We start from the raw sequence: 27422 nt of genomic DNA, 5'->3' as shown, positions 1-27422 counted from the left end.
GTTAAAAAGTGGTTTCTCCTACTGAAACTCTTTCACCCAGTTTGGTAAACTCCTTTCTCTTACTTTGGTGTCTCGGTGTCCATCCTACCGACAAAGTGCCCTGTCTCTAGTTGTCAGCCTGCAACCTCCTGCAGCTTAGCCACCTGCTTCCTGATACAGTTAACCAGCACACACCTCCCACACCAGATGGCTCCCTTCTCCTGTCTTTGCTTGGCAGGAATTTACAAACATTTCCACGTGTCCAGACTAGGACCAGGATGGGCATATTCAAGCATTAAGGCTCTGTATGAGTGTTAGCAGAAGAGGCCCAAATAGCCTAAATGAATTTGGAAGAGCTGTGTTTCTACACCATTTTGCATCCTTTTTAGGTTTATTTTGGGTGGGGGAAGGAATACAAATACTGTTTCCCTCTACTGTCTTCAGAATTCCTCACAAGTTTCTAGGTCCACTCAACAAGGCCATATCAGAGAACTGAAAAGATTTATTTAAGTTTCATATTTGACCTTAAGATTTTGTGTAACTTGATTCCAATACCACGGTGATTGTGACCGTGAGATTACAGATGGTATTCTTCTTTAGGGCAGCTAGAATTACAGGTTTGAGAGAGGAAAATGTTTGGAGACGGTAAACTTTGCAAGCTGCTTGGAAATCAAACTAGCAGATCATTTATACAGGCTATCAAAGCAAACTTTTCCAATCCACATTTCAGAGATGCTTATCACTTCTTTCTTTCTTTTGACTTAAATTGTTCAAAAGTGAACACAGTTGTCAAAATGAGAGTATAAACACTATTGAGTTGGAATGAAAGAGCTTTACTTCCTCTTGGTGCATCTGTTATGGAGCTGAAGGAAGGAATTCAGTCTTCTTTCTACCCCCATTCCACCGATTACATTTTACAAACTATGGCACAAAATTGAGCTGGCAGTAGAACATAGCAGTCTTGGAAAGAATAGAAACAAGAGTTTAATCCTCTCCCTTTCTACCAACCACTTTCCTTCACTGAAAAATCATGATATAACTGAGCCAATTAGCTCAGTTGGTTGGACCCATGCATGATCTCAAAATACAGCCAGAGAATAGTGAATCACTAAGGTATACCAGCTAACCTCTGCTGTGGTCTTAGGTCATGAGGTCTTGATATTTATGATATTGCAGAGCCTAAGCTAACAACTACAGAATAAACTAGTAATTTGTCTATAAATTTAGGCATTGAAAACTTTACTGATGACATTAAAAAACTGTCAGCTTGCCCCCACTGTTTTTTTTTTTTTTTATCGGAGTTCGTTTGCTAACATATAGTGTAACATCCAGTGCTCATCTCGTCAAGTGCCTCCCTCAGTGCCTGTCACCCAGTCACCCCATTTCATTGCCATCAGGGAAATACAAATCAAAGCCCCCACTGTCCAGTAGCATTCCTCGGGTTGTTCAGTTGGTTGGGTGGTTGATTATAAGAAGTCAAAAGTGGGTTTGGATGACCCTTGGCAGTTTCTCGAAATCACCAGGGCCACTGCATACAAATTCTACCTACAAGTGTATACTTACATATCCCATGACCTCACAAAATTATCCTCCACTCACTTGGAAAAGGAAATGAAAAACTCGGGAATGATGATGTCCTTGAATATTTCCACTCCTACACATATTTTTCTCACCTTGAAGTAAGAACCATGGCAAAAACTTTAGGGCCAGACAGTTTCATAGCTGGTAGGAGGGAGGAAGACTTGCAAATCCATCATTTTCTTAAACAAGCTCCTTTAATTCAAGGAGATCCTTCCATTCAGGATAGTTACCACTGAGCCTCAAAGGGTTAAAACAGACACTGTGAAGGTTCCTAATACTTGTGGCTGCCTCACTCCTGCTCTTCCAGTTTTCTGTCTATCTCCATTACTCCTCATATGAACTATTCTAGCATAATGCTCTGTGGACCAAAGGTCCTAAAGCCAAAAACCAAAAGCTTGAAGAAAAAGAAAGTAATCAACATAAATATCACTTTTCAGTCACTTTGCTTGTTTCTCAAAGCATTGATGCATTCATTTTTATTACTTTCCTAAATTGCTCTCAAGAAATAGCTGAGGAAAGAAGTCAGGGAAGAAGGTAAAGAGGAAAGAGAGAAGAGATCAAACTTAAAGTCTGGTGTTCTGAGTAAACGATAGGTATGGCTGCCTACCCTGTGTCCTTTCAGAAAGATTCTCCTGTCCCCACAAATTTAATTATCCAACTAGTTATCGAAAGTTTAAAATGTCATCATTTTACTTACGTGAATTTGAATTAAAATGCTGGCTCCTATTAAAATACAGTTGCAAATCTTGAGAAATCTTAAATAAATGATTTATGAGACCCATTCATAAAGGCAATTTTGACGGCAGTAATGGAGAAAAAAAACCTAAGCAACCTGGGGATGGGCTTAATAAAAATAAAAGAGAAATATAAAAAAAGAGGGAAGAAAATATACAGAAAAAGTATTGGTTGGGGGTAACTGAGTGGCTCAGTCTTTTGAGCACCTGCCTTTGCCTCTGGTCATGATCTCATGATCCTGGGATTGAACCCCCAAGAGCCTGCTTCTCCCTCTCCTTCTTGCTTATGCTATCACTATCTCTGTCACTATCTCTGTCTCTCTCTCAAATAAATAAATAAAATCTTAAAAAGAAAAACAAAACATATTGGTTAGCCTACTATGGATAAGCTGTTACTGTCCAACTTGAGGTCATCAGTTTAGCAACAGAAATGCTATCACAGGTCATTTTCATTCTTTGACATTATTTTCCTTCTCTCTTATAGAGTCATGGTGAAATGTGCAGACTCTGGCATCCGAATATCTGCCTTGAAGCCTGTCTCTGCCACTTAAACTCAATGTAACTTTGGGTATATCACATAATCCCCTCCAGTCTCAATTTTCTAATAAAATGGGTAGAACAGTGCCTATGCCTATGAAGATTAGTGATATGCAGGACCAAAAAAATTTTAATTCAGTACCTGATCTAAAAAAGTGCTTATCATCATCATTATCATTTGAAAATACCATGAATAAACACAGAAATTGTTTAAGAAAATTAGGTAGTGAAAAGTTTACTTTTCTAAAGAAAATATTCCCATTTGATAATCATATTTCTCATAATTAAGCTCAAGGACAAATTGTGGTTTGCTTATCTTGGATAATAACAGTTCTCATTTATTGAGAAACTACTAAGTGTGAGGCACTGGGTTATTTACTATGTACATTCACATTTAATGTAAGATGCAGTATCCCCTACAAAGTTTCAGTTATGCAAGATGAATAAGCTTTGTACAATATAGGGCCTATAGTTAACAATACTGTGTTATATACTTAAAATTTTGCTAAGAAGGTAAATCTGTTAAGTGATCTTACCATAAGAGGAAAGCATGGATATAAATAAATAGATAAATAGATAAACAAATATATATATGGAGCTGATATACATATACTGTATATACATATGCATATATATGCTGTACATATACATATATACATATATATACTTTTAGAGGTGATAAGTTTATAGCCATGATTATAGTGATAGTTTCATGGGTATATACTGTCTCCAAACTCACTTAGTAGCATACATTAAATATGTACAACCATCTCTCAAAAAAAGTGGTTTAGAAGAAAATAAAAGGACACAGTACCCTGGAGAAAAGTCAATTTTTCTAAATAATCAGATTTTTAAAATTCCTTTTAATACAGCAATTTACCTTCTAGGAATTTTCCTAAGGACAAAAGCCAGACCCATGAATAGATATTTATGTACAATGTTCATAGCAGGTTTACTTATAATTGTCAAAACAATGGGAAGAAAACCTGGGTACCTAACAATATAGAATGGAGTAAACATAGCATGTTTACCCTTCTGATGAAACACATTTAAGTTATTTCAAAGAGAAATATTTAATAGTGTGGGAGATTATTCAAAATCTGTTGGCAAGGAAAGCATTTTATAAAACATAGTTCACAGTATTATTTCACCTATATAAATATTAATACGTAGTATCTAACACAGAGCCTAAATCAAAACATACTTCATAAATATATGTTAATCCATAGAACAAATGCAGTAAGGATTTCTAATGTTTCCAGTGGTTATATAGGAGTGAAGGGATTAAAAGTGATCTTTGATTTCTTCTTTATATTTTTTGACTTCTCCAAATTTTATATAATGAACAAATATTACTTTTCTGATTAAAAAAAAAATCTGACCATTTCAATAAGTAAACAGTTCTAAGCTCAGCAGAAGAGAAGCAGTTATAAGAGACAAGAATGAAAATCCTACAAAGCAGGTAAGTGAAGGCTTTCAAAATTGAGGACAGGAATCAGAATCTGGGTAAATTCCCTTCGCAGGACAAAGGGCTACTGCAAGCTGTTAGTATATGCAGCAGACATGAACCAAGAAGTAGGTATTAAAGAATCCCACCTACCTGGACATTCACTGATAACAAAAACATCAATGGCTACTACATCTCCTTAAAGTACATAGACATTTTCCAGAGCGTTGTTCAATCCCCCTACACAAGATCCCATGTGACCAATCCATTTTAGAGTTTGGTACCAAAAGAAACTTTGTCTTCTCTGAAGAGTCACTGTAAATGAAATCCACATACCTTAGTTGTGAAAGAGCGTGGCTCTGGGTCAGAGTGCCGGATTCTAAGCAGCACTTGCCACTCATTACCTTAGTGATCTTAGCGAAGCTACTTTCCCTCTGTAGGCCAGGTACCCTTATGTGAAAAATAAATGTTAGAGTAATAACTACGTCATGGGCCTTAATGAGGACTAAATGAGACACTACATGTATAATAGAAACCACTCATTATTTAATATCGCCTACTTGTATTACTGCTATCAGATAAAGAATTTATATGATACTCATTCTTTCCTATTTGTCTTGGGTTCCAGGCATTCTCAAATAAAATTTAATCTTCAATGATTCTAACTAAATTAGTCCTCGTGAATATTTACTTACTTACTTTGCTTTTACAAGATTTTACAATGCTGGGCAGCTCAGCAGTTTAGCGCCTGCCTTCAGCCCAGGGGTGATCCTGGAGTCCCGGAATCGAGTCCCATGTCAGGCTCCCTGCATGGAGCCTGCTTCTCCCTCTGCCTGTGTCTCCGCCTCTCTCTCTCTCTCTCTCTCTCTCTCTCTCTTTCTCTCTGTCTCTCATGAATAAATAAATAAAATCTTAAAAAAATCAGTCATATAATTTGCTTCTCTCTCCTCCTCTGAAGCCAACATTGTTCATGCTATTATCACTTCATACCTGGATTAGTGTATCAGTCTCACATCCATTGTGCCCACCTCAAAATCATTTCCCATGCAACTGACAGAGTAGTCTACTTAACTTGTAAGTAACTGTCTCTCTACTGTTTTAAATCCATTCATCTTAAACAAAGTACAAAGGCTTGCACTGACCCAGAAGACCTGAAGTTCTCTTGCCCCTACTTACGGTCTCAGTCTCATTTCACACTGTTCTCTCTCTTTTTTCCTCTGTCTCAACTTCACTGGTCTCCTCCCAGTTGCCTGAACCTAATACCAAGTTCTTTCTCATCTCAAGGCTTTTGAATATCCTATCCTTCTGCCTAGAATACTGCTCCATCTCTCTCCCTTTTTAATATTTAATTGTCACCTATCCTGATTTCATATCAAACAAACCTTCTTCAGAGAACCCTTCTTTGTCTGCTCAAGTTTGGGTCAGATTTTCCACTACATGCTCTTCTAGAACCAAATATATTCCCTTGGTAGCCTATTCTGTGTTTGCAATTACGTGATTTTGACATTATGTGAATAGTTTCCTGCCTGCTACTATACTGTAAATTTTATACAGGCAAAGACCATTTCTTTCTTGCTCAGCAGTATAAATTCACAACCCAGCAGAGTCCATGGTATCCAATATCTATTAATTGAATGAATGAACAGCATATTTTACTCATCCACTTCTTTCCAGTCTTACTGCTTCTCCAAAGTCTCCATGCATCATAACTTTCCGGGGTTACTGCAATAACCCCTTAGCTGGAATCCCTATCCACCTCCCAGTCTTATAACCCACTGCCAGATTAATCTTCCAGAACCACAGCTCTGATTATTTCCTTCCCAGTTAAAGAACATTGAGTGGTTTCCCATCAAGAACAGAATAAAATAAAAATTCCTTTTGGCCTTTAGCCAACCTTTCCAATCATATATTCCCACTAATGTTCACACATTCTATGCTCTGATTAAACTGAGCTGTGTGTAAACTGAGACTCTTCTATGATTTTTTTTGCCTCACACTGGATCCTTTTTTCACACAGCTTTCTTCATGCAGAATATTTGGTTTAATGCCTCCACTATTTCCACACATTGAAATCTTTATTATCTTCCAAGTTTAGCCCAAATCTAATTCCTCCTAGAAGCTCTCTTTGATTTATTCCAACTAGAAATCATTGCTCCTGCTTCTGAATCCCCATCCTTTCTTTTCTCTCTCTAGAATGAAGGTTGTCATTTTCCATCATTCTATTATAGCTATTTATTATGTGCAAGACTCACTAGACTATATACCCTTTGAAGAACTGGAACACTCAGTCAGTGCCTTATATACTAGAAGAGATACATGAATATTCATTGAGTTTTTGGTTTGTGCAAATATGTGAATTATTTTAGTAATATGCACCTTAAAGATTATTTCTTAATTAAAAAGGGAGAAAGTCCATCTACATCACTTCTCCTTTGTGGACAGAAGTTGGTTTTCAGTGACCCAGTAGGTAATTTCCTTTGTGCACTCACTTAATTTCTTCTAATCACTAAAGTGGCAAAATGATACAGGAGAAAATTACACTTTTAGCCATTCCCCTCTCTTTTGATAGTTACTTCTAAAAAAAGTCTGCTAGAGATCTCTTTGACAGAATATAATTACAGTGTATGGTTTTTATCTGTTTCTTATTAATTCCATTTTGGGGCTCATGCTGGCAATTGAAATTCTGTTTTTCTTTTTGCCTGTGCTACTGCTTCCAGCCAGCTTGGACAGCTCATGCTGTGTACCCAAGCCACCTCTCTCAATGGGCTCCTGCCTCCTCTTTTGAAGTAAGGAGGCAAACCAGAGAAAGAAAGTGCCTTTTCTTGACAAATTTAAAACATTTGAAGGCAGAAAGGAGAAAATTAACCCATCAGCATAGCAATGTGGACTGTTGTCACAACTTTATCCTTGAAAATTCAGAATCAGGTGAATCCTAGGGAAATGCATTCAGATTAAGAGATCTCATAATTAAGGATTTAAATATGTTTTGAGCATTTATTGTGGTTCTACAAGCATAAAGTATTAATAATAACTAGATGTGGTCCAGAAGTCCAATATTTCATTGTGCTTGAGGGGGGCATTACATATTATATGAGAACCTAGAATTTTAGGAAGTGACTCCATTTCTACCTTTGATGCAGGGTGTCCTAAGTAAAGGATACTACAGTAGAAGTCAGGAAGCCTGTGTTCTGGTTCTAACTAGCACTTATTGGTCATGAGTCCCTGGGAAAAGTGTTAAATCTCTCGAAGCTGCAGATTTATTTTCCCAGAAATGAAAAGAACATCTCGTCCACCTGTCTTTCTGGATATTTGTGAGAATAAAATGAGAACAAATGGAATTATGTATATAAAATCATGTTGTAAACTGAAAGTGCACGACTTTATAGTTTTCAGACTAATCTGGTTAGTATATGATACAAAATTCAAATATTTCCAAAATTTAACTTTAGAAATATTTGAATATTTAAAGCAAATTTTAGCCTTGTCCATCTAATGAAAGAAGGTGATAATAGCACACCTGTATATATAATTGAATTTACTCTGTCCTTCTTCAAATAATGTATTCTTTCTTAGGTGAGTAAAACTAAGCGTAAACTTGAAACTTTTCCTCATAAAACCTATTCCCTCGAGTTGAAATAATTCCTCTTTTTCTCCTCACCTTTTCCAAATTTCAAAATCAGATTTTAAAGGCCAATGATCTTAGGAGTAGACATACTGAGCCAATGGTATCAGTTTATGGTTGACCTTATTACCCTACACTTCTGCCTCATGCTATATCTCAACACCTATTCACTTATTAGTCTCATTTATTCAATGCATTTATTGAGCATGTATTATATGAAAGGCAATAGGGAATATATTCAATGTAGAGAATACAAAGTTGTATTTTATTCTATCTTGGCTTTCCAGGAGTTTACACTTCTGCTAGGGAAGATAAAACATGCAGACAGGAAATACTGTCAAGGAATGGTTCAGTGTTAACAAGGAACAGATTTTTTTTTTAATCTGTTGAAGCTTTGTTCTAAGAAAGTAACTTTAATTCATGCTGTCCCAGGAATCTCACTTGAAAGAATATTTTCACTTCTCTCAGAAGCAGTCATATATTTAAGTGCTAAAATTCCCAGGCTACCAGCATTTGTGTTAACTTTCTTCAAAGAGTATGTTTAAATGACATCTTTCCCAAGACCAAAGTACCTCCTGAATTTAATCAAGGTCCTCCCAGACCAAAAAAAAAAAAAAAAAAAAAAGGTCCTCCCAGACCATCTTGCTGATTCTTCTTAGGCATGAGACAATGATTTTTTTTTTTTTTTGTATCATCAAAATTTCCAACATCATTGGCTCCCAAAGAAAATATAGCCCAATATGGCATCTTAAAATGAAATTGTTTATTAGAAATCTGATTCAAGCCCTTATTTTACTGATTTGGAAAATTGAAGCTCAAAGGAATTCAGACACAAGCCTAATGTTCCACAAATGATTTGTAACCAATCTATGACCTTCTCTTTCCTCCTGGGTCAATGTGTTATGCTGTACTTCAAAAAAACAAGAACTTTTGTACAGCATAGAAAACCATCAACAAAATGAAAAGGCAATTACTGAATGGGATAAAATATTTGCAAATCATGTATCTGATAAGGAATTAATATCCAAAATATACAAAGTATTCCTACAACTCAATAGTAAAAAAAAAAAAACACAAAAAAACTACCATATGACCCAAATCCCACTTGTGGGTATATAACCAAAGGAAATGAAATCAGGACCTTGAAGAGATCACTGCACTTCCATGTTCATTACATTATTCACAAAAACCAACATATGGAATAACCAAAGTTGTGGTATATAAATACAAGGGAATACTATTCAGCCATAAAATAAAATCTTGCCATTTGTGACAACATGTATGGACCTTGAGGGCATTATGCTAAGTGAGATAAGTCAGACAGAAAAAGACAATTCACAATATCACTTCAATGTGGAATCTCAAACAAAGACCTAAAAAAATAAAATAAAACCAAAATTTAGTTCATAGAATCAGAACAGATTGGCTGTTGTGAGAGGCAGGGGGTGAGTGAACAGTCTGAGGTGGAAAAATAGGTGAAGAATGTCAAAGGTACAAAGTTCCAATTATGAAATAAGTAATAGGGATATAATCTACAGCATGGTGACTATAGTTAATAATATTGTATTGTATAACTGAAAGTTGCTAAGAGAACAGATCGTAAAAGTTTTCAATACAAGAAAAAAAATTTCTCTAATCCAGAATATTACTCAGCAATTAGAAACGACAAATACCCACCATTTGCTTCAACGTGGATGGAACTGGAGGGTATTATGCTGAGTGAAATAAGTCAATCGGAGAAGGACAAACAGTGTATGTTCTCATTCTATGAATAATAGTGAAAGGGAATATAAAGGAAGGGAAAAGAAATGTTGGGAAATATCAGGAAGGGAGACGGAACATAAAGACTCCTAACTCGGGGAAACGAACTAGGGGTGGTGGAAGGGGAGGAGGGCGGGTGTTGGAGGGGAATGGGTGACGGGCACTGAGGTGGACACTTGACGGGATGAGCACTGGGTGTTTTTCTGTATGTTGGTAAATTGAACACCAATAAAAGTTAATTAAAAAAAAAAAAAACAAGAATGGATAATTTCTAACTAGACTTCTTGTGGTGATCACTTGGCAATATATACAAATATCAAATCATTGTTATACACCTGAAACTAATATATTGTTATATGTCAATTATACATCATTTTTTTTAAAAGACTGTCTCTAAGAGATGTAGATTTAGAAAGAGGAGCTATCTCATGGAAACATGGTAGAAAAGAGCACTGGGCTCCATGTCCTTACCTATTTATTTATTTTTAAAATTTATTTATTTATTTTTAAAGATTTTATTTATTTATTTATGACAGGTACAGAGAGAGAGAGGCAGAGACACAGGCAGAGGGAGAAGCAGGCTCCATGCAGGGAGTCCAATGTGGGACTCGATCCCAGGATGGATCGGATCTCCAGGATCACACCCTGGGCTGAAGGCAGCGCTAAACCACTGGGCCACCAGGCTTCCTGTCCCTATTTAAAGCCTCTTTCCTCAACATGCTTTTGCCAATCACTGTAAAGACAAGTGCAGTCCCAGAATAGGCACTGAATTCCCATTCCTTATGCCAACACCCTGGTTCCACCTCCATTAACTAGCTCTGACCAGGAACATGTTGCTTTCATTTGTAAAATTAAAAAACAAACAACATTTTTAAAAACCTTTAATATTCTTAGAGTTCCAAATTGTGACACTTTTTCTTCCCTTGCCACCTTAACTCTATCCACAAATGTAAACCTCAGTTAGAGCAGATGTACTTTAGGTTGGTTCACTAATTCTGGAATGGAATGTCAGTAATCTACCTGGACAGTGCTTTTATAGTGTGTTCACTCACATGCTCCCCTGATCCTGAGGTCAAAGAGGCAAGCACTGCTATTGCAGAAATTATGCAGAAGAAACATATATAAGGGATACTTCTAGACTCTTTCAACCCCGAATCAAATGTGATTATTTCAGACTTATTCCAATAATAGGAATCGTGAAACTTAAGAACAAGGAAATCCAAATAAGCTTTCTCTTAAAGTGTATGTGTGGGGGAAAGAACCTTTCAGATAAAATTATAAATTTCTCTTTTTATTTCCTATTTCTTTTACAATTCAATTTCTATTAAAACTTGCACTGTATTGTATCTTTTCCACAAAGCTCCAGAGATTGCTAGTACCATTATTGAATCCCAGTGCTTAACACAGTGAATGGACATAGAAGGCACTTTAATTGTTTAATATATCAGATAACAGCTTCAAACAGATAATTGTCATTATTTCCAGATAATGCATAACAGCTGAGAGAAATATTTTTAATCCAATTTACCTGTATGATTATAATGAACTTGATATACTAAGAAAATGGTGTTGACTTGCCCAGAAATAACAGTGATACCACTATGTTCACCTTACAGTTGATTTTATATTTTTAGGATTGGATTTCTCCTTTCAAGTTCACCATGCCTGTATTAGGTATTATATTAAATAATTATAGATTCTCACTGAAGAGAAATGATGCCAACACAAACTCTTTAAAATTATTTTCACTGGATAAATAAGTTGACTGATTACAGAAGGTATCCATGTGGATAATTTAGAAGACTATGAAGTCAGGAGCAAGTAAACATCATTTTATATATTCTAGAACTTAAAAATTAACATCTTTGATCAAATCAGTGCATTCCTTTGTCATGAAATAAATTTAGGATCTACTACTTCAAAAGAGACATAATTTTCTTCTTCCCTTGATATTTTAATATTCCATTAAATTTGCCATAATCTTTCAGACTTTCTTTGTATTTTCATTTTTCAGTCACACACGATGATTATTTGCTTGAAAAATTCACTTTCACATGACTCAACACTTCCTTCAAAACCCATCATAGATAAAAAGTTCTAAAGTAATATTGAATTCTTCATTTAAAAAAAAAGATGTATTTATTTATTTATTTGAGATAGAGTGAGAGAGAGAGAATGAGCACAAGCAGGAGCAGGGGGGAGAGGGAGAAGAGGCTCCCCAATGAGCAGGGAGCCCAATGCAGGGCTCAATCCCAAGACCCTGGGATCATTTATTGAGCCAAGAGCAAACACTTAACCAACTGGCAACCCAGCTACCCCTGAATTCTTCATTTTTAACAATATGTAAGCATTTCTTCATTCTTCCCCTGAAGAAGCTTCTTTGAAGTTAGTAAGAGATTTGCAATAGAAGAGACAGAAGGAAATTAAAATCTGTTAGTGTCTATAAATGACCACAAAAGCAAGATTAGAGAACTAAAAGACCTTGGGCCTTTCCACTCTATAGTCACACCAATTTTGACACATGTATCAATTGGATATGCAAAGGTGGGTGTGGAGATTATTTTGTTTCAGTGCTCTGAACACAGTCTGTCTAATTGGTGAATTGCAGAGCGCTGGACTTGTTATTTGGACAGTGGGTCATTCAATGGCCCTGCTAATTCCACACTTACCTCAATGTTAAATCACTTAACATTTCTGAGTGTCACTTTTCTGATTGCACTGGGAGGAAAATAAAATGTGTCACTTCTCTACAAGTGTGAGCAGATGTTAATTATCTACAGTATGTCCCAAGTAGTCTAAGGACAGCACTATGCAAAATTACACACAACCGAAGGAATTTCTAAGGAGAAACAGTAAAGGGAGAAAAAAATAAGGAAATCTGTGTACATGCCAAATTGAAAGTTTTAAAAGATGGTAAAGATATTTATCCAATAATTTCTGTAATGTCAATGTATTTGCTACCAAAAAAATCATTACTAAATGTTACATGGTGGACAGATGGTATTCTCTTAACAGTGTAGCAAAAGTTCATGAATGAAAGACTAAGTGTTATTTGTGTTGGCGGGGATACTAAAAAAGTATGGACACTTCTTATTTAAGGCAAACATTTCAAGAACAGACCAGATTGCTCAGTTCTGATTTTTCAACCACAATAAGGGTGAACTGTGGGTGCTTTCATTTTTTCTTTGGGGAAGGGCATAGGTCAGAGAGCTCCCATCATTCCTTATTAGCACAGAATTCTGCTTTATCTCCTGGCCTGAACTCTTGGATGTCATTGATTTCACAAAAACTTACTATGATCACATTGTGAGTAATTGACAATATCTTGATTTATATACTGTAAGCTGAACAATGAACGTGGCACATCATAAAGCATCTAGAATTATGTCATCCATTTCCTTGGAGGCAAAATCAGTAACAACAACATAATATAAATATTTTACTCTAAGGACCTTACAACCAAGAGATTTCATTTGATTCCAACATTTGCATTATAGAAAATACTCATGATTCATCCAATATTTATATAGTAACTTTCTCTAAGGAAAGTATTTTCATGACGTAATTATACTCAGAGCAGTTAAAAGCAATTTTTATTAATAGAGTTCACATTGTATTTGATAGCAAGGCCGGTCTCTTAAGCAGCATTCTATGCCACACTTCATTCATTCCTTTTTCAACTAGATGATAACTGCTATGTGCCAATCACTGTAAAAAGAGTATGAAGCTTTGGAGTTTAAGAGTTGTGGTTTTTAAAATGAGTCTAGGGATGCCTCAGTGGCTCAGTGGTTGAGCATCTGCCGTCAGCCCAGGTCATGATCCTGGAGACTCAGGACCAAGTCCCACATCAGGCTCCCTGCATGGAGCCTGCTTCTCCCTCTGCCTGTGTCTCTGCCTCTGTGTGTGTGTGTGTCTCTCATGAGTAAATAAATAAAATCTTTATAAAAAATTAAAAATAAAATGAGTCTAATCCTTACTTACTTACATGACCAAACTTGCTTCATATAAGATGAAGATAATATATACCATACTCTGTTGTTTTGAAATGGAACACAGTAGGTAGGTAAAGTGTCTAGGCTATTATAAATGTTAATAAATGCAAAGGTGGAAGAGGAAAGAGAAGCAAGAGGACTAGCTGAAGAAAATGGAATTAAATAGAAAAGTAAGGATGTGATTATTTGTTCCTGGCCTCAACTTATTCACTATAACTGTATTCTCTTTCCTATTGCCCTAAATCCAAAACACAACAGAAGTCCACTTGGGTATTGATAAAACCAACTATTTACCCTAAGTTGGCAAAGAGCCAATAACAGTCTATTCAACCCTTCTTAAAATTGTGTTTTGTATTGGGCTTCTTCTCTGACTCCTTTTCCTCCCCGATGCTGGCTCTTTCCTTCATCTCCATCATTTGGTCCTTATTTTGTTTTCTTCCATTCCTCCTTATTTTCTTTGATATCTCCTCTTTGTTCTCCTGTCTTTTAAATATAGCTTTTCCTGAAAGCTCTATTCTATGAATCTACTATTTTTTTCTCCCTATTCATGTATTTTCCCCCATAAACTCATCCATTCATATAACTTCAGCAATTCAAAACGCATCTTTAGTTCAACTTTCCTGCAGCACTCCATTTCCAACTCTCTGTGTGGCATCTCCCCTAAAGTACCCTACCTTGGTCCATAACTACCCAGGATAGCTTGAATTTGCCCTCCAGATCACTCTCTACTCTGCTGTGTGCCCTGGGAATCAGACCCAAGTGAATGAGCTGAAAAGCTTTCTTGACTTCTGGCTTCTAGTTGTGTTTGGCCAGTGGGGAGCTCCAGCAAGAAACCAGAAGGAAAAGGGAGAATAAGGCGATGATATTTTCCCTGGGGTTGCTATGGACTGGCTCTCCCTCTTTACTAAAGGCTCTTTGCTCCACACAATTCTCCCATGAGATCTGATAAATTCTCTGCCCCACATCATTTTAGACCTAGAGGTGATGATGGTCCTAGCTCTAACAAGTCCCAAATAATTGCATTACTTATCCCCAGTGATTCCTCCCCACCCCCTACCCGCTCAGCTATTCACAGCTTTGAAAATAGTCCATTTATGAAACTCTCCTCAAATTATCTAAATTGAATGTGCCATTTCTTCCCCATCTAAACCCTAGGTAACCCTTCTCCAAACCCTCTCAATAATCCAGGCACTAGAGAATTACAATATTTTCAGAGAAATACAATATTTTCAGAGAAATACAATAATTTCTCATTTTCCCTTTTATCTCTCTCTGCCTAATTTCTGTCAGACCATATTTCTTAAACCACTGTGCCAAACCTACTCTTCTCTCCCTCAAACTCTTTCAGGGGCACCACTTTTCCAACTAAATGAGTCTGGGTATTTCACCTAATATTTAGGCCCTTATGCAGTAAGACCACCCTTTCTTTCTAATTTCATTTCCTACTACTTCTCCAAGTGTGCCTTAGTATCCAGATGCATTTAACTGTTTGCTATTCTGAAATATAGACTGCTTTCCATAGCCACAGCTTTGTTCATGCTCTTCTTTCTTCAATACCTTTATCCCCACCAAACAAAAATCATTTCTTTTCATGTCCATCTTAAAAGCCATCCTTTTCATTATCTCAATTACATGAATTAGTTTCTGCTCTTTAAACTCCATTTAAATTATTTGTACTTTTCTTACTTACTTTGTCTTAATTATAATTATTTGTGTTCTTATCAAGACTCCACTACTTTCTGGGATCCCTGGGTGGCGCAGCGGTTTGGCGCCTGCCTTTGGCCCAGGGCGCGATCCTGGAGACTCGGGATCGAATCCCACATCAGGCTCCCGGTGCATGGAGCCTGCTTCTCCCTCTGCCTATGTCTCTGCCTCTCTCTCTCTCTCTCTCACTGTGTGCCTATCATAAATAAATAAAAATAAAAATAAAAAAAAGACTCCACTACTTTCAAGGCTTCTTGAAATCAAGGTCCATATCTTGCCTCATTTGGGGGCAATTTGGGAGTGAGGGCAGAGTGAAAGAGATAATCTTAAGCATTGTGGGGCTCAATCTCACAACACTGAAATCATGACCTGAGCCAAGATCAAGAGTTGGATGCTTAACTGACTGAGCCACCCAAGTGACCCTCTTGCCCCATTTTTAACATTCGTTTTATACATAGTGCTATGTTAAATAATTGTTGAATTGAAACAGAAAGTCAAATTTTTCATATAATATGTTACACATGTTACATATTTTTAAGTCTCCATGCTACTAGCCAAAAATTAGGGAAAATATACTAAAATACATTGTGTAAATATGTTTCCTTGTATTTTTGACCGGGCTCTTGATATAATGCATATCTCTTTGGCAGTTGCATGATTATGTCATTCTTTATTTCTCTATTTGTAGTTTTGCATCTATGTGTAGTGAAAAAAAAAAGAAATTTACTCATCCAATCTATTATTGCATATCACATGCAGCAAGAAATCATATGGAACTTTGCTATACCGGATTTCATCCCACATGTCATGTAGGAAGCTAGGGAGAGTGCTGTCACAAAGACTTAGCTAAATGTCAAAAATCCAAAATGCCAACTTTTATGACTCAAGATGAAAGGGTAGTATCTGCTGGCCTACTTGCTATCCCATGTATACTAGGTCATTGCTGCTCAGAATCAGAGCAGAACAAGAATAGAACTTCTAACTTCCCAAGAAAGAAGGGGAAAGCTATACTCAGCCCAATTCTAATATAACTCTTTCATGTCCAAGTCGGCCATCTTGTCCGAAGTCAGGTTGTTGGAAGGTGATTTGGTATAACAAAACAGAGTATTGGGGGGTCTTAGAGAGAGACTGGTTAGTTTGTCTGCTTATTGTCTCATTTACCAATTTATTCAATTACTCATTTAATAAGAATTTGTGGAGTGCCTATGATGTACCAGTCATAGTAAATCAGAAAACAATAAATAAATAAAGTAATAAAATCATTTAAAAATGCTTCAGGGAACCTGCAATCTAGTTGGGAAGGAATAGAGTTCAATTCTTTTTCTTTTAAAAAAGAAATCTAGGGCACTTGGGTGGTTCAGTGGTAGAGCATCTGCCTTTGGCTCAGGTTGTGATCCTGGAGTCCTGGGATCAAGTCCCACATCAGGCAGCATCCACATGGAGCCTGCTTCTCTCTCTGTCTATGTCTCTGCCTCCGTCTCTGTGTCTGTCATGAATAATCAAATAAAATCTTAAAAAAATAAAAAAGAAGAACACATTTGTCTCTCACCTCTACTTTTTTGTTATTAATAACCAAAATATTAAAGTACATATATGATATAAACATTCTTACCTAAAAAAAAATTCTTACCTGATCATTTTTTTCAAATGACATTTTATATAATGGGATTTTAAGTAAATTACATATATACATATAACTTAATATATATTCAATATTATATATGTCATTTATATAAAATGACATGATATATATATGATAAAATGATAAAATGATGAATAAAATCCTTGGGAAATTATAATTTTAACTGTTATGTGGTAAATAATTTGCTGCTTCACCATCTGAAGCATCTTCATGAGGCCACAGTGTTCCCAAGAGTAGGATTTATAATTTTAACTGTTGGGAATTTATAATTTTAACTGTTATGTGGTACTTTTTTGTTATTAATAACCAAAATATTAAAGTACATATATGATATAAACATTCTTACCTAAAAAAAAATTCTTACCTGATCATTTTTTTCAAATGACATTTTATATAATGGGATTTTAAGTAAATTACATATATACATATAACTTAATATATATTCAATATTATATATGTCATTTATATAAAATGATAAAATGATGAATAAAATCCTTGGGAAATTATAATTTTAACTGTTATGTGGTAAATAATTTGCTGCTTCACCATCTGAAGCATCTTCATGAGGCCACAGTGTTCCCAAGAGTAGGATTTAAAAACTTGTTCCTCTACTCCATGTGCCTCTTTGATCCTCTTGAGAATGAGGATATTCTTCATGATTTCTTTATGACTACAGGAAATCTTCATTAACACTTCAATATTTTTTTTGCAATTTTATTTATTTTTTTTATAAATTTATTTTTTATTGTTGTTCAATTTGCCAACATACAGAATAACACCCAGTGCTCATCCCAACAAGTGCCCCCCTTAGTGCCCGTCACCCAGTCACCCCCACCCCCTGCCCACCTCCCCTTCCAGTACCCCTAGTTCATTTCCCAGAGTTAGGAGTCTCTCATGTTCTGTCTCCCTTTCTGATATTTCCCACTCATTTTTTCTCCATTCTCCTTTATTCCCTTTCACTATTTTTTATATTCCCCAAATCAATGAGACCATATAATGTTTGCCCCTCTGATTGACTTACCTCTCTCAGCATAATACCCTCCAGTTACACCCACATCGAAGAAAATGGTGGGTATTTGTCGTTTCTAATGGCTGAGTAATATTCCATTGTATACATAGACCACATCTTCTTTATCCATTCATCTGTCAATGGACACCGAGGCTCCTTCCACAGTTTGGCTATTGTGGACATTGCTGCTATAAACATTGAGGTGCAGGTGTCCCGGTGTTTCATTGCATCTGTATCTTTGGGGTAAATCCCCAGCAGTGCAATATTTCTGTTTGTTTTTTAAACCAAGTCTTATAAGCTAGGGAGGATCTTGAATAAAGAACCTCACAGTGGATTTCTGCTAAGTCTACATGAATGAGGAATCCAATGGTCTAGAAAGATATGAATTCAAGAAAAATTGGTCCTTAGAGAATACAATGGTTTAGGTGCCACATTAAATTAGAAATTGCAGGGTTCTTGTTCTCTTGGGAATTAAAGGCCTATACTGGTTTTTGTTTAAAAACAGAATCTTCAAGTATACCAGCTTTCATTTACTTTTACTGTTTTACACAGAAGCAATACAAAGCTTCTCTTTGCAGGGTGGACACCCTGAATAACCTAATTGAATGTCAGGAGCAGTGACTCCCCAGAGAGGACTCTATTTCAGTTGAATGACCTTTAGTGACTTCATGGCTACCTGAGGGCCAGACCTAAAACAGCAAAAAGATCCTGTTTGTGCCTACTTTCTGAAAATAGCTTACCTTAACCCTCAATTTTGATCTAACAGAAAGAGTAATCATTCTTGTCTATGAAGTTACATTGTCACCAAAAGCAGAGTTCAGTTTCACCTGAAGAGTTCAAAAAGTCTGAAAAGAAGAAAAAGAAGGAAAAGGATAGAGAATAACAACATAAATAATAAGGGAACATTTTAAAAATTCTGAGAGAAGGATAAGTAGAGAAACAATGTCATTTCTAAATACTATCCGAAGAGAAAAAATAGAGAAAATAATGTCTATTGTATATGAAAATAAATCAAAGGAAAATAAAGCAGTAAGTAGCACTCAGCACACTGCCTGAAAAATTATAACCAAAGCAAGAGGAACAAACGCTTGTTGACATTTTATATCTGGCACATGGGCCTTCCTAAATTCCCTTTCCTATATAGTTTTTCATCAAACCTTTGTAGTCAAGGACTAAGGCTGCATCATGCTGTGAAAACAAGATAGGAGAAAAGATTTAAGCTAATAATAATAACTGCATGGAAGGATAAGAGGTTTGAGCAAAGCAAACTATTCTGCTGCAGAAGAATCTTTTAAAGGTATAAATTAATCTTTTTCATCATTTTATTGAGACAAAGAAAAAGCTGAAACATAAGCAATGGCTACTGATCTTTAATCATAAAGGTCTGATTTGTCTCTGTAATTGCTTCAAAAACAGCTTAATTCAAAGAGAAACAGAAATAGGAATATAGGGATGCCTGGATGGCTCAGTGGTTGAGAGTCTGTCTTCGGCTTAGGGCGTGATCCTGGGGAGCCACAATCAAGTTCCGGGTCAATCCTACTTCTCCCTCTGCCTGTGTTTCTGCCTCTATCTCTGTCTCTTATTAGTAAATAAAATAAAAGCTTTTAAAAAAAGAAATAGGAATATAATATCTTTAATGACAAAAATCAAAGTGTCTTATTTATTAATTAAATATAACAAAAGAAGTTTAAAGACCTCTTCTGAACACTAAAATCAGTGGATGGGTCTGCTTCTAATGTCCTTTCCTTAGTTTTTACAAACATCTGCAGCCATACTATGGAAATCATATGTCAGAGGAGTTGGCTGTCCTTAGCTGAAGCCTCTGTCCCAGGCATTGGACATCAAATTACAAGTATGAATATAGGTATATATATGTTCAATTGTATTCTCTTACAAAATTCACATGTGGAGGTCCTAACCCCCCGTAACTTAGAATGTGGCCTTATTTGTTAATAGTACCATTATAGGTATAACTACTTAAGATGAGACATTACTGGAATAGAGTGGGCCACTAATTCAATATGAGTGATATTCATATAAAAGAGGAAATTTGGACACAGACATGGACACAGGGAGAACACCTTGTGAAAATAAGAGTTATGAGGTCACAAGCCATGGAAATCACCAGAAACTAGGAGGGAGGCCTGCTACTGATCCTCTTAGGAAGCCTTCAAAGTGGAGTGTGACTCTGCCAACACCTTTATCTTAGATTTCTACCCTCAAGAACTGTGAGACAATAAATTTCTTTTCCTTAAGCCATTTAGTTTGTGGTACTAGAAACTTAATATATAATGGGATTATATATTCCAAATTATAGAAATAATTTCCTGTAGTTTGTTTACTACTGGTCTTATTTTTATAGTAGGAAAGTCATAATAACTTGCTAAGTCTATTGTAAGGATAATTAGTCTCTACATCAAAATCTATGGGTGAAGAATTGACCAATGATCAAACCACTCAAAATGAAAGGAAATTGTTGGATTATATTACTGGGAAATATAGCTTTGTAAAACTCTTAAAATACCCCAAAATCATAGAAAAAGGAACATGCAAGTTGCTACAATTCTTAACTACATTATAGATAATATGCACTTTTGTCCCTAAAGAAAGATTCATCATCAGATCATTAACTTCAGGAGTTGAAACACTAAATGAATAAGTCCAACCAACTTCTAAGTGCCCTCCCAGATCTGTAGGTAAGAACTGTGATTAAAAGATTCTACACATGAACCACTAAAATTATGCTTCAGAAATCAAAGAGCAAAATAAATGGATATGCATTCTTAAACTGGTAGATAGTGGGCACCTAGAATAAAGCACATCTAGTTTTATGGTTAATTTGAAATTATAAACTTTGAGAACCATATAATGCCATCATTATTGTTCAGATATAGTAGAAGATAGCAGATAATATCCATGAAAAGATATTGATTAGGGGCTCCTGGCTGCCTCAGTTGGAGAAGCATGCAATTCTTGATCTTGAGTCATTAGTTCAAGCCCCACATGGGTATAGAGATTATGTAAATAAATAAACAAACTTACAAAAAGATATTGACTAAAAATCCCATTAATAAATATAAAGAGGGGCAGCCCTGGTGGCACAACAGTTTAAAGCCGCCTGCAGCTCAGGGCGTGATCCTGGAGACCCGGGATCGAGTCCCGCGTCGGGCTCCCTGCATGGAGCCTGCTTCTGTGTGTGTGTGTGTGTGTGTGTGTGTGTCTCAATAAATAAATAAAATCTTTAAAAAAATAAATAAATATAAAGAGAACTTTATATGCTATTTTAACAGTTATTTAGTAAATATTATCTCTTTAAATATGAAAGTAGATGGCATTATAAAATGTGAAAAAAAAACCCTAATGAATTAATATGTACCAAATGCTTTGCCCTAAGGGCAATACTTAGAAAATTAAAAATAAAAGTAGAATATGATGTATATTTATGCTAATATTTTTTGCTAACTCTTGAATTTTAATTTCATAGATTGTCTATTGACTTTTTTAAAATTTATTGATGCACAATTTACATAAACAACAGACTTTACACTTTTTGGTGTTCAGTTCTATGGGTTTTGGTAATTGCATAGAATCATGTAACCTCATCAAAACCCAACAAACAAGACAAGCCCCACCACTCCATAAAATCATCTGGTGCCTCTTTGTAGTTAAGTACTCCCCTCTACAGATTGAATGTTTGTATCCCCCACTCTGAATTCGTATGTTAAAACCTAATACCCAATGTGATGGTATTAGGAGATGGGTGCTAAGGCCAAGAAAGTGGAAATTTTTTTTGAAAGCAGTACTCTAATAAAAGAGACCCCACAGAGCTCTACCACCATGTGAAGGAACAACAAAAAGATTGCCATCTATGAACCAGAAACTGGGCTCTCACCAGATACTGAATCTTTCTGATCTTGGACTCTCTAGCTTTTACAACTGTGAGAAATACATTTCTGTTGTGTTCAAGCCACCTAGTCTATGTTATTTTTATTATACCAGGCAAAGACGTCCTTTTACACCTGTTACCTGAACAACTGATCTGTTTTATCTCCTATTCTTTTGTCTTTTCCAGAATGTTATACAAATGGAATCATTGAATTGATAGCCATTTGGAACTGAGGGGTTTCTTTGTTTTGTTTTGCTCACATGACACAATATCTGTGAAATTTGATTCATCCATGCCATTGCTTGTATCAATAGTCCATTTCATTTTATGGCTGAGCAGCATTCCATTTTATGGAAGGATCACAGTTGGTATATACATGCACCAGCTGCTAGACATTTTAGTTACCAGTTGGGAGCTATTACAAATAAAACTGCTATAAACATTAGGGTACAGATATTTCATTCCTTTTAAGCTACCTAAGAGTGATAATGCTAGATCTTATGGTAAGCACATGTTTAAACTTCATGGACATTCCAGTTGCTCTATCTTTCCTAGTACTGAGTACTAGCAGTTTTGCTTTTGTATTTCAACCATTCTAGCAGGTGTGTAGTGGTATCCATTGTGGATTTAATTTGCATTTTCTTAATTACAAATGATATTTAGAATTGCATGTATTTATTTGCTATTCATATCTCTTCCATTCCCATCCTCACGACAAGAAAAAAAAAAAAAAGCTGTGGAAACTGAAAATAAATTACTTTTTTTGGACCCAGTGGAGGTTTGAAGGGCAAATCACCACCCCTAAAATCTGTAGAGAAAGTGAATATAGAAAGTCACAGCACAATCTTTTTACCTGAAGAAGAAGCCACAGGAACACAAACTAGCAGGATTATGTGGTAATTAAATGATAATTTTGGAAATTGAGTATAGACTAGAATGAAAGTGAGAAACTCTTCAGAGCCAAAGTCTTAGAAAGGCCCCCCAACATGGTGGGTTTTACCTCCAGAAACCCCACCAGGTTCTCACAGTGAAGAGCCAGAAAAGAATAAGGCCCTGGGGTTGGAGGACTTTGCTGGGCCTGGTACTTTTTCATCTTTACATTTTCTATTGTATTTTTTGCATTTCTTAAATGTGGGTTTTATTGTTTACTTTTTATTCACAGCTGTTTCTTACAATTAAAGGTGTCAAATAATTAGAATTTTAACAATGCTTATTTGGTTGACCACTACAGGCTAAATATCTATCACCACTTATGACTAAAACATGTATAAGGTATATGGAGAAATGGAAGTATAAACTACCATATCCATTAGAATAGTACGCCATCTTTTAATGAAGTGTTAAAAGTTAAATTAAAAACACTGACCTAATAATAATGATAGCTTACTAAGCAGTTGTTTGAACTAAACTGTTTGTTTCTGAAATATTTTATGTAGAGAAAATTCCAAAGTAGATTGGTTTAGGTTAAGATCAGATTAGGTAAATGTGGTAGCATATTAAAATGGTATAAATAACAAGAAAAATTAAATCACTTTCACTGATAAAAGTATCTTTCAATAACGTAGCTTGAAAACATGGAAGGAAAAAAAGAATGGCATTACAATGCTACAAAACCAGTAAGAATAACATATGAAAATGCACAAGAAGTAGCTTGATTAATGGAAGAGATGTTCACATCATATGGAAAAAGGAGCTAAGCAGAAAAATAACATAAGTGTTTCCTGATTGCAAATTCATGAATAAGATCAGAAATACCACAAAGAAGAAGAAATAGGGCAAAAAAGAGCAATGGGATTTGGAGGAAAATAAGCATTCAGGTACTAACAAGCCTGGATTACACACACAGAAATAAAAAAAATCTAAGCAGAAATAAAAGATTTGGGAAAGGTCACAGAGATAAGGGATACAACAAAGGCAAAAATTAACAAAGGCAATATGTTTCAAAGCAAAGAAAGAAATGCCGATCTTGTGCCAAGAAAATGAAAGAGAGGGGTTTAAGCAATAAAATTCTCACTTGAAATGACAGGAAAAGCCCCACAAAGCTAAACAGAACACCTAAAGGTCATGAAAGTATATAATCAAAATGGATTGGCCCACAATAAGTTATCACAACATTTAGTTTCCAATGTAGTTGTTTAAATCAGTTGTGCAGATTTCTTTTATAGATTTGATGGAAATCACTACACAAAGGTCTGAAATGTAATTACTTTAAAAATGACTACAATAAACAATGTAAAAAATACAAACATAACGAGAGAATTAACATTTATTTAGTGTCTATAACACATCTATGCTATGCCATTTGATCTTCAAAGCAACAACTCAAAGTCAGTATTAGTGTTCACATTTTACAGATAAACTAAACTCAAGGATTTTAAGAAATAAACCCTACTAACATAGCTCTAGGTCAGGAAAAAGGACTCGAATGCAGGCCTATGAATGTAAAACCCATGTTCTTTGCACTTTCTACATTGCTTCCCTACCACAACTAAATCTAGTGATACATGTAATAGGGGGAAAATGACACTGTAGTTCTAGGAATCTACAGTAGAAATAAGAGCATTCACTGTGAAATTCATTCAATTTTGTTGTACTCTGAAAAATTTCAAAATAAAATGTTAGAGTCTGGGGAGGGGGAAATACCTCATGGTGTAAAAGATCTAATTAGAAAGGAAACTCTAGACATTAAAGTTGAGGTGTTACCTACACTGAATATCAAAAGGCTCAGAGGCTCCTTTTCTAAACAGACACCTTCACCAGGGTGCCAAAAAGACATTAACACTTCTTTTGGTTAAGGCATTTGTAGCTCTATAAACCTCATGCTGAAAGAGATCTGTTGGCTGGATTGAGATCATATCTTAAACCATTTAAATCCATGAACACATTATTCTGATTACATGATCTTAACACTTTAGAAATAAGAAGAGTCCTAGAATAATGGGTAAAGGAATAGATATACTTTAATACAGAAAACAGTAATGATAAGGATAGCTTCACACATGCACTGTGCTTAATATGTGCAGATACTGTTGTAAACCCATAAAAGTAATAACTCATTTAAACTTGTAAACAAGTCAGTGAAGTAGGCATTATTATTATTATTATATAATGTAATTGATAACAACAGTTTGACTATAGAGGACATACCCTAAGCTATTATACTTTGGCATAGTTGGGGCCTTGGATATCTTAAGAAATAGTAGAAAACTGAAAGTGATGGTGGTTAGGGTCTGGAGCGGAGGGGGGGAGGGGGAAGGAGCTAATGATATGGAGTTGAAAATAAAAAGAAACTACATGACTTTGCTTAGGTTGTAACCATCAATTTCTTATCATAAGAGAAGAAAGAAAAGGGAGTTTTTTTTTCTCTAATAGGTAGGAGAAAATAGAATATAAAGTCAATAATAAAAAAGGCAAAAAAAGAGGAAAAGAAAAAAAGGATGCTTGTGCACTGGAAGAAATAGAAATTGAATAAGAAGAGGAAAGGAATGATAAATAGGGAAGAATTCATAAAAGTCAGTTTTTTAAAAAGGAGAAATCTCCAAGTTAAGACTATTAACATATTAAATAGAAAAAATATCTGAGGCAAGAGCATGGAGTGAGTCCATTAGGCCAAATGCAAGGTATATGCAAATCATTATGTATTTCTATGCAAATGTATTTCCTTTCTAATGTTTCCAGTTGCATTATTTTGTTTAATATGGCATTTGCCATGTTTTGCTATTCAGCATCAGAATATTTTCTTCTGGAAGAAAATCCCCCATGGTATATTGTGAAGGAAGTTTACCTCCCTGATTTCCAAGAACTCCCTCTCCATGCCTTCAGACAGTTAAATCAAAGACATGTAACCTAGAATAAGCCAAATAGATGCTCCCAAGGGGCTGAAGCTCTTGCAACAGTGAAGCAAATATTCAGTGATTAGAGTCTGGGGAAGAGGCCCAGACCAGAGCCATATCAGCTCCAATTAGCAGGCAGAGGGTGGAAGCCTCCAGCAGTGATCAAGCAGGCTGCTCTGAGGCATGACCCACGCTGCACTGCCTATTCCAGGTGGACCTACTTGTTGCTCTTCCTAAATTTCATCCTCCTGTGCTTCCGTCAGTTCTATGAGCTACCTTCCAATAAGTCCATTTTCAGCTTAGATTAGTCAATCAGATTTGGTGTTGTTGTCTGCAACCAGAAAATCTGGGGAACATAAAGGAGTCCTGGGGTGGGGGGGTGCACAACATTGAGGGCAAGATATGGAAGACCACACTGCAGCAAAGAAATTGTGAGAGTCAAGACCAGCTGTTGCCACTCTTTTTAGTGACACTAAGCAGATTAAAGAGAGGGATGCCCGTGGGGCTCAGTAGTTGAGTGTCTGCCTTTGGCTCAGGTCCTGATCCCAGGATCCTGAGACCAAGTCCTGCATCAGGCACCCTGCAGGGAGCCTGCTTCTCCCTATGCCTATGTCTCTGCCTCTCTCTGTGTGTCTCTCATGAATAAATGAACAAAGTCTTAAAAAAAAAAAAACAGATTAAGGAGAAAATGACAAGCTTATATCCCTAAACAGTTGGCTAAAGGAATAAACGGACACCTAGAGACTTCCTCTGAAGATACTAATAAATTTAAGTCCTAAAACATCAGAGCCAAAGTGACCAAAAACCACACTTACGGTTTAGGCAAGCAATGTGTTGAATTATGTCCGCTGAAGTTCACAGCCTCAAGACTATACAGAAAGGGATCACTTCTATAGTTTGAAGTTCATAGCCTCACCAGGTACCTTTTAAGGAAGTTATGGTATTGAAGAAGAAAGAGTAAGATCTTATAAACTGGGATAGGAATAAATAAAAGGCTTCGGGGGGACACAAAGTACCTCAAACCCCAATCTCTCATTCTCATCCTCTGAGACCCTCCTTTGTCAGCTATCACTATCTCATTGTCTGGGAAGCTGTTCCTCCCTTACCTAGGGAGTTACTGTACAAAATAATGTCGGTGTTCAAACCCTGTCTTCCCCTACCCTTTCTGCCTCAGTCCCAGTGTGTCTGGAAGGTCAAATGCATCACTGCATGATTCAGTTTGCTGCCTTGAGCAGCTGGGAGGGATTATAATTGTTTGCTCAGCTAATTATTAGAAATTTGGAATAAGTGATTCACAACACTAAAATGAAGTTGACATGCTGAAAAGTCCTTGTTAGTTTCTATTAGGATATCCTGTTGGCTCTACTTTCAAAATATATTGAGGATACAACACTTCTGACCATCTCTACTATTACCATCCTGGTCTGTATATTGAGGATACAGCACTTCTGACGATCTCTACTATTACCATCCCCAGGATTACTATGAAAGCCATCTACTTGGTTAATGGGCTTCTACACTCACCTCCCCCAACTCCATCCTCATGGATTATTTCCCATTCAGTAGCCAGATGGATCTTTTTTAAAACTCGGCCATGCAATGTCACCTTCTGCAAAACCCTACAAAGGCTCTCCATTTTCCACACAGCAAATCCCAAACCCTCATAATGACCCATAGATCTCGAAGTTGGCCCTC

Source organism: Vulpes vulpes, chromosome 1 (genome assembly GCF_048418805.1).
Source record: "Vulpes vulpes isolate BD-2025 chromosome 1, VulVul3, whole genome shotgun sequence".
Lineage (NCBI taxonomy): Eukaryota > Metazoa > Chordata > Mammalia > Carnivora > Canidae > Vulpes > Vulpes vulpes.
The sequence above is the reverse complement of the archived record's forward strand: the minus strand, read 5'-3'. Positions refer to the sequence as shown.